This window comes from Aedes albopictus, chromosome 3 (genome assembly GCF_035046485.1).
Source record: "Aedes albopictus strain Foshan chromosome 3, AalbF5, whole genome shotgun sequence".
Classification (NCBI taxonomy): domain Eukaryota; kingdom Metazoa; phylum Arthropoda; class Insecta; order Diptera; family Culicidae; genus Aedes; species Aedes albopictus.
In genome coordinates, this window is record NC_085138.1 from 267,594,175 (window position 1) to 267,602,843 (window position 8,669).

General features: G+C 32.7%; 1 long non-coding RNA gene across 1 annotated transcript; it reads left to right on the plus strand.

Annotated features, from left to right (window-relative positions):
* Positions 1 to 4,080: 4,080 nt before the first annotated feature.
* Positions 4,081 to 7,719, plus strand: LOC134291100 (uncharacterized). Its single transcript, XR_009998908.1, has 2 exons — positions 4,081 to 6,991; positions 7,072 to 7,719. It is a non-coding gene; the product is annotated as an uncharacterized LOC134291100 (long non-coding RNA).
* The last annotated feature ends 950 nt before the right edge of the window (positions 7,720 to 8,669 follow it).

An 8,669-nucleotide genomic window follows, 5' to 3' on the forward strand; every position in this document is an offset into this window, starting at 1 on the left:
AATAAAGCAAAAATAAAATAAAATTGAAAATAAATATGATCATCTTTTCATCACTGGTTCATAATGCATAATGGAATTTGTTTTATATTGTTTGCAAGTTATATTACTTGCAACCAGAGATGCCAGATATATAGATTTTTCTGTATAATACAGATTTTTGACCTTCTATACAGACAAGATACAAATTTTTGACATGTGATACAGATTTCTCCAGAAAGTATTAAATGTGAAGTAATTTTCAATAAATTCAATGGAAACTTTATAAATTGTTGCTTAATTGATTGATTTGTCTTTATTAAAGAGACTTTCAGCCCTTGGCCCAGTTGCTTAATCTTGGAAGAATTTATGAAAATTTATGCATTTTTACACATGTATTAAAAAAAATAAATACAATGGTATTTACATAGTCAAAAAGTAGAACATTTTCATTATTTTCTATTGAAATTTAGGACTCTCGGTGTCTGCCATACCCTCAAATACGGCGATACAGAAAAATCAGTATTGATACAGATTTTTGATAAAAATAATCTGGCATCTCTGCTTGCAACCTGTAGTAATACTTACAAGTGTTCGTCGGGAGCCTTTGTCGCGATTATGAGATCACCGGGTTCACAAAGTGGGCTGCAAAATGCTGAGTCGACAACCTAGTAACCTAATACTGATTAAGTTCTTAAAATTCCTACAACTGGTGTATTTTGCATGTTAAAAATAAAATAAAGTTTAGAACGTTATAGAATGACCCACTTTAAACGCCTAAAAGTAGGCAATTTCATGAAATATACAGGGGATAGACAAAATGATCGGGACAGGCAAAATTTTCACTTTCCAAAAAATGTTCAACTAGCTGTAACTTTTCGAAAAGTGCATCAAATATTCTCAAATTTTTACTGTAAGTTCTTCAACTAGTTGTGTATCAGTGGACAAAATTTGGAAAAAATCGGACAATTCTTCACGAAGTTATAAAGATTTTTGAAAAAGATAAAATTATCCGATAGCCAACTTTGAGCTGTTATATCTCCGGATTCAATGAACCGATTGCAATGAAATTTTGACCATTCATGACTTATATAATGAACTCTGGAAAACATTTAACTTAACTTGAAATTTTTAACAAGCGAAAAAGTTATAGCGATTTTATTTTTTTCACGATTTTTTAGTAAATTGGTCTATTTTTAATATGCATCCCATTACTTTTTCAATTTATTGGCGGTTATGTTGTAACTTTCCTTCAAAACGCATTTATATATAAGTCAATTAGAGGGAAACTAAATGAACTCTAATTTGCATCTTGAATTTTGAAACGATGTTGATGTTTTGGATAATTTGGTGTTTTTTTAGAAACATAATCTACTCGTTATAACTTTCTTACGTGTTAAGAATATTAAGTTAAGTCAATGGTTTTTCATAGCTCATTATATAAGTCATAAATGGACAAAATTTCATTGCATTCGGTTCATTGAATCCGGAGATATAACAGCTCAAAGTTGGCTATCGGATAATTTTACCTTTTTCAAAAATCTTTATAACTTCGTGAAGAATTGTCCGATCTTTTCCAAATTTTGTCCACTGATACACAACTAGTTGAGGAACTTACAGTAAAAATTTGAAAATATTTGATGCACTTTTCGAAAAGTTACAGCTAATTGAACATTTTTTGAAAAGTGAAAATTTTGCCTGTCCCGATCATTTTGTCTATCCCCTGTATCTTACTTTCGCAAAAACATATTATTTTCGTATAAAACTTTTATGTTAACATCAATTTTAACTCAAAGCTATGTTTAATGAATGAAGCTACCATGAATGAATAAATGTATTTTGTGAGTCATATACAAGGCGTTGATGAGAGGCGATGAGTTGTAAGGTTATGTCAACCGAGTTTTAATACACATCTAAAAATCGATATTTTTATGTAAAAACTGACACAATTGACATTACAAAATTACAAATATATTCGAACAATTGATTTACGGCAAGAGTTTTTCTTTCTTCTTCTTCTTCATCTGTATGGCTGGCTCTACGTACGCATTGGAACTGGGCCTGCCTCTCTTCAACTTAGTGTTCTTAGAGCACTTCCACAGTTATTAATTAAAGGGCTTTCTTTGCCTGCCATTGCATGAATTTGTACATTATGTGGCAAGTACAATGATACACTGATGCCCAGGGAGTCGAGAAAGTTTTCCCGACCGGAACGGGAATCGAACCCGTCGTCTCCGGATTGGCGATCCAAAACCTTAACCACTAGGCTAACTGGAGACCCCTGCAACAAACCGCTGAATTGAGATTCAGCAATTTATTGCCAAAATGACATTTTTTTTGCCATTTCTCGGGATTGGGACGTCCGCCACCCTTTTCCCCAATCATTTGCAATAATTTTGCATTTTTTCGCTCATGCCGAAATAAGAGATATGAAAAGTATCGAAGGAAAAACATATTTTTTGTGTTGGTACACGATGATGAACAATGATATCAATTGTTGGGAATATTAAGAACTAGCGACAAAAAGGGAGAGAGTCAGGAGGTCAAGAATGACTCGAGAAAGGGAAACCAACATTTTGGGATCTCGGCTTTTAATTTATGGCATAAACATTGGGCATGGTTTTCAACATATGTTGAAGCCTTCTCTGCCTGTATTCGGGGTGACGAAATTCAAGTACCTACAGGGTTGTCTTGATGAAATAAACAATTGCCTAGAAATCCGATCGCTAACGACGGGATGCTAGAACTACAGGTTTTTTCTTTCGGGTCGTAAATTATACAAGACTTCACACGCAGAGGATTTTTGCTGATTATGCAACAACCTCAAGCCGATATGGAAATGAAGGGATGATCGTAAAATGGGTTGAGAAGAATGATCTGATTGTTTTTGCAACAAGAAAAAACTTGGAAATGCATAACCTTCCCCGAAAGAGAAAGGTAATCACAGACGACGATCATAATTGGATCGTAAAATTATGTTTATGGACGACCGTCCACGCATCCATGCTTAGAAGGCGTGAAAACTCTAACGCATGAGTGATCGTAAAACTAAGACGGGTGACGAAGACAAGTAAACACTATAAATTTACGATCGCCCGGTGCGTTCATGAAAAATCAAGTTCGGGGATGATGATGGTTGGTGTGGCCCTTGATGACTCAGCCACTAAGGGAAGAAATTTTGAGATTGAATTCGCGAGTAATTTCGCTCTCCTCAGAATTTTGGTATGATCTCACAGATGTGAGAATGTGGATGGGGGATGCTATGATGCATCGGAGATTTAGCCTTTCTGTATTCTGTTTTGGGGAGAGTTGTTGGGAGGTCCGAATCTCAGAGGTGAGAATAAATTGGCCATTCGATCTGGAAGCTCAATTAATCTCGCAGATGTGAGATGGCGAAATGGGGGGCATAGGGAAAATTGATCATCCGTGTAGGGGAGAGATTAGAATTGCTCTCACGGATGGGGGAGATGCAAATATTAGAAAGGAGCGTAATTAAAAAATCAATTACGCATGGGGGCATTGGGAAATTAATTTCTCTTTGGTATGGGGAGAGTCCTGGAGAATCTTTGATCAGGAGAATAAGAGTTGATGGTTAGGGAGAGGACCCCTATATAAAGGGTTGCAGATCCAAGGATCGCTGCTGCCACTGCTGGTCTCGTCATATTATTTTTTTTTCCTAGAAGTTTCTGTAGTCAGTTTAGTTTAGGCTGTTAGCAGGTGTTTCAGTTTTCAGTGCATTTAGTCAATGAGTCAGTTAGTCGGGTTTTTCTTGTAAGACATTATTTTTGTTAAAAAGAAGAATAAAGTGGTGTAGTGTTAACAAGTGTTGGTGAATCTATTGAAATGATGACATATCTTTAAGACTGCGAGTTCGAATTACTAAGTATCGGTTGCAATTTTGAAAAGTGAGTGGGGAGGTCGGTTACAGAAACGAGTTCGATTCACAAGAAGCTAAGTTCGGTTACAGTTTACGGCTCGATTCGGTTACAGGTTTCAAATGCTCCCGCTGACATCGGGTTACTTGTTAGAAAATCTTACCGCATTTGGTGCTCCCGCATTTGATATTTGCATTTTGAAGGCACACAGCAATATTAAAGTTTAACATAATTTATTTACATTTAACCATCATTTAACTCCGGACACGAATGCCACAGGGGTGGTAAAGTGTCCCAAATAAATACTAATAATAATAATCGTTTAACTTTCTTATATAAAATTTTATTAACTATAACACAAAATAACTATCTAAATTTATATTAATAACTGTATATCATAATATATTTTTATAACTATAATAATTTTCTCTCTCAATATTATTCAGTTTTACTACAGCTAATACATAAAGATTCTAATTTGGGAATATTTGTTTTCCGTGTTAATAACAAAGACATTGATCTAATTAAAACTAAATATTGTATATATACAAGAATATTAAAAATAAATAATATTAAAACCAACAAAAAAAAACAAAACATTTTTAGGTACACCACAAAGGGTATTTATCAGGTAAGTGTTAAAAAAAAAAAATGAGTACTCCAACCGATCGCATATTTGCTTTGAACGCGTTATCCATTTGTAGATTGTGTTTTAGACAAAAAAGAGGCCTTATAGATATACAAACGGAATTATTACTCAATAATCTGATTGTGGGGTATCTAGGGAAAGGATCGTATCTTAGTGACATGGTTACTAGGAAAATTTGCAAGAAATGTTCAAACAGAATAAAAAACATTGATGCATGTGTAAAATTTTTTAAAGAGGTAGATGAAGTTATGGAAGCATTTATTGAAAATGGATCAATAATTCCTATCATAAATGTACCAAAGCATGTTGGCAAAATTGACAGACAAATTTAAAAAATCATATCAAAAGCTACACAATGCGATGAAATTTCAAATAATCAAAATTTAGATCTGGAAAGGCAAGAAAATGAACAACGAAATATAAACTCAGAATCAGAGGCTGATACGACACCGTTAAAATTGGAAGAGCAGATAAATGCTAATTCGCAAAAAAATCAATTCGACCAAGGCATACCAATGGATATAGATGAAGATGAAGATTTAATATGGCAAGAAGAACTGTCATCGGAAATTGACGTTAAAGAATTCATGATAGATAATTGGACCTATGATGTGGATGAATATAAAAACACTGAATTAAGATCAAATGAATCTGAGGAATATATTTCCGAATAGAAGTAACATTCTGTACCATGATGCCACATTCTAAATCATGAAAAAGTTTTATCAAATTATTTAAGTTTGTTTGTTTGAAGAAATGATTGGACAAGGTTAGTGCACACCAGAATGAATGCGCAGGGTATGGACACGAGATGTTTGAGGATGAAAAATATGGAATTGTTTTTATCACATTTCCGAGGTACAGAATGTCAATGGTATGGTAAACCAAGCTACCACCAGGAATACAACATTCCTGATTCATCAAGGTACTGTATCTTACGATACTAAAAAGTTCTTGAATGAATAAGACAATAATAATAAACAAAATGAGCATGCCATGAAGCATGAAATATCCACAAATATAAGAAAAATGAGAATAAGTACAAGAATAAACGAAAATGGCAGGGTCTGGTAAACCAAGCTACCACCAGGAATGAAGCATTCCTGATTCATCAAGGTACTGTATCCAAGGATATAAATAGTTCTTGAATGAATATCAAATGAGCCATGAAAAAAAAAACAAGCAATACCTAAGGTCCAGAAATAAAAAAAATAATAATAATAATAAAAAGATGGTCTGGTCTGGTAAACCAAGCTACCACCAGGAATTGAAACATTCCTGATTCGTCAAGGTACTGTATCCAGTGATACAAATAGTTCTTGAATGAATAACATGACCATGAAACAAGAAACAATTCCAAATGAATTCGTAATGGTAAACTAATAAAAATATAAAAGGGTTCGGTTTGGTATACCCAGTTACCGCCAGGAAAAAAAAAACAACTTCCTGATTTCATCAAGGTACGGTACTGTAACAGTACGATAAAGTTCTTGAATGAAAAAAAAAAACACAGCCAAATATTGCTCCCAAAGATAAGAAAAAGACTGTAAATCTTGCCTATTCCAAATATTTTCAATAAAAAAAAAAAAAGAATAATAAGAGTAACAAGAATATATAAAAAGATTTACTTCGAACATGCATCAATGATTGAATCGATAATTTATGGCCTGAAATCAATGTATTAAGGGAAAAATAGGAAAAAGTGCTAAAATCAAAAATAAAATCTAATAAATTGTTTATTTATCTACAGAAGGAAGATGCATAGAAAAGCCGAATTTTCTTATTCAACAGTACAAACAACAAACACGTTCTAGAGAAGAGATAGATGTAAAAGATCAAAGGCGACAAACACGGGATGAAGAAGAAGCGATCGTGCAGTGGATGTTTAAGAACGAATGTGGGTAAGAAATCAGCAGACTCATCAACATATATATTTTTTTTTTCAGGATCAATTGTAAGAGCTAAGTTCTCTTTTACCGAAAAGTACAAAATTAGAAAATATCGTCACATAAAAAATATAGGGACGTGGGGATTATTTTTGCGAAAGTAATTTTTAAATGTTAAAAATGTTAAAGTTGAAAACTTTTTAATAAACTGTGTTAAATAAGAATTTTACAAAAATCTTTAGAAAGGGATATTTATTTTATTTCCAACAATTTTAAATGTTGGAGAATTATTTTTTTCCATTTATGCTGGGGGATGAAAATTTCAATTAGCATGGTTTTTGTCAATTAAGGGAATTTGTTGGAATTTTTTTTCATAACAATTCATTAAAACGTGTGTTCAATAAAAATAAATCAATTGTAAAGTGCTCATAATCAATAACCAAAATAGTCGTTTGAAGCTTTTAGATGAATAAGAATCAAGAGAAAACGTAGGCCATTAGGAAGTGTGAATAATAAGACAATAATTCAAAGGCAACAAGTTTCAACCATACAAACATGGATGTATGGTAAATGAAAGAAAAAGTTCCAGAAATCAGCAACCAGAGGTCAACGAGCAACATCGGAACCGTATTAACAGGGATGTACGGTAATTGAAAGAAAAAGTTCCAGAAATCATCAACCAGAGGTCAACGAGCAACATCGAAACCGTATTAACAGGGATGTACGGTAATTGAAAGAAAAGTTCCAGCATCAACAACGAGTTCATGATTGGCGAGTCGATTAGGTTGGTCAAAAGGGTAAACTGAGCATCAAACATCAAACATCAGGGTCAACGGAACATATCTTCTACAGTCAAAGCAAATTGTTGCAGAAAGTGTAAATACGCGGATTTCAATCTCTTGGGAAGGAAAATGATCACATATACTTTACAACTAACCCGGTTTATCTTTTACAAACAAATAAATCATTTCCTATAATACCAATTCTCGGACGAGAAAACATCAAAATTCTTGTAGCCGGCAATTATTAATGGATGATTCAACAATAGCATAACTCTACAAGTTGCATCTGACACTAACAACAAACAATTTCCACCAAAGAAATAGTCAAAATGTTCTTAAGCTGAGCAAGTAACAACAACACAACCAATTAGAGGAAGGATGACATTAAATGCATTAACGACAAATACAACAAACATTTCAGCAGAAAAAGCCACATTTTCTAGCTGTCGTCACATACGCAAATTTCAACAGCATCCTAGGCAGCTAGCACCAAATATTAATTTGGATATACCGAAAAAAAAAAAATAACAACAAACTCAATCATCGAAACACGTTTTTTACCACAATGATTTCAAGACTATTTGGAAACAAAAACACAGTATGCGTGAACATCCTATTTTAAACCAAACAGCTATAAAAGCAAGTGGCCACAAGATTTTTCTCACGGAATAACCAGAAAAAAGCAAAAGTTGCAAGAATCACGTAGATTTGAAGTCAAAAACAAGGAAAAGAATATCGTAACAAAATGAGATCAACCATTAGGAGAAATCAAAGAAGCAGTATGGGAATCGCACAACAGTTAATCACCGGGAAACACAACGAAGCAACGAGAAGTAGATGCTTGGTTTTTGCCCTAATGACTCACTGAAAGACTCAGCCATGATCAACAACATCTAGACATCGGGATTCATCAAAATCAAAGTATTTTTATATCACAATATCACGGCGAAGACGGTAGCGGAATACGGAGTCAACAGTTGCCATTTGAAGCACAGGTATGAGTTTAATATAAAAAAAAAAAAAATATATATATATATATATATATATATATATATATATATATATATATATATATATATATATATATATATATATATATATATATATATATATATATATATATATATATATATATATATATATATATATATATATATATATATATATATATATATATATATATATATATATATATATATATATATATCAAGAAAAGACAAGAACACCAATCTAATTTTAAAATTTGATGGAAAAAGCTTAGCTAGAAAAATTATCAGCCAGGGACATAAATAAATCAGATTCAATAGAAACAAAACAAGAGCACTATAAAAATATTAGTTATAAGCAGAAGGAAAACAGTATGTAAATCAACTCTTATTCGGAAAAAAAAAGATCATAGGGACAGAAACATGACCAACATTTTAAAAAAATTAAGAAATTTTAAGAAATTTCTTAATTTTTTTTGCGGGAAAAGTAAGGGAATGCAACAAACCGCTGAATT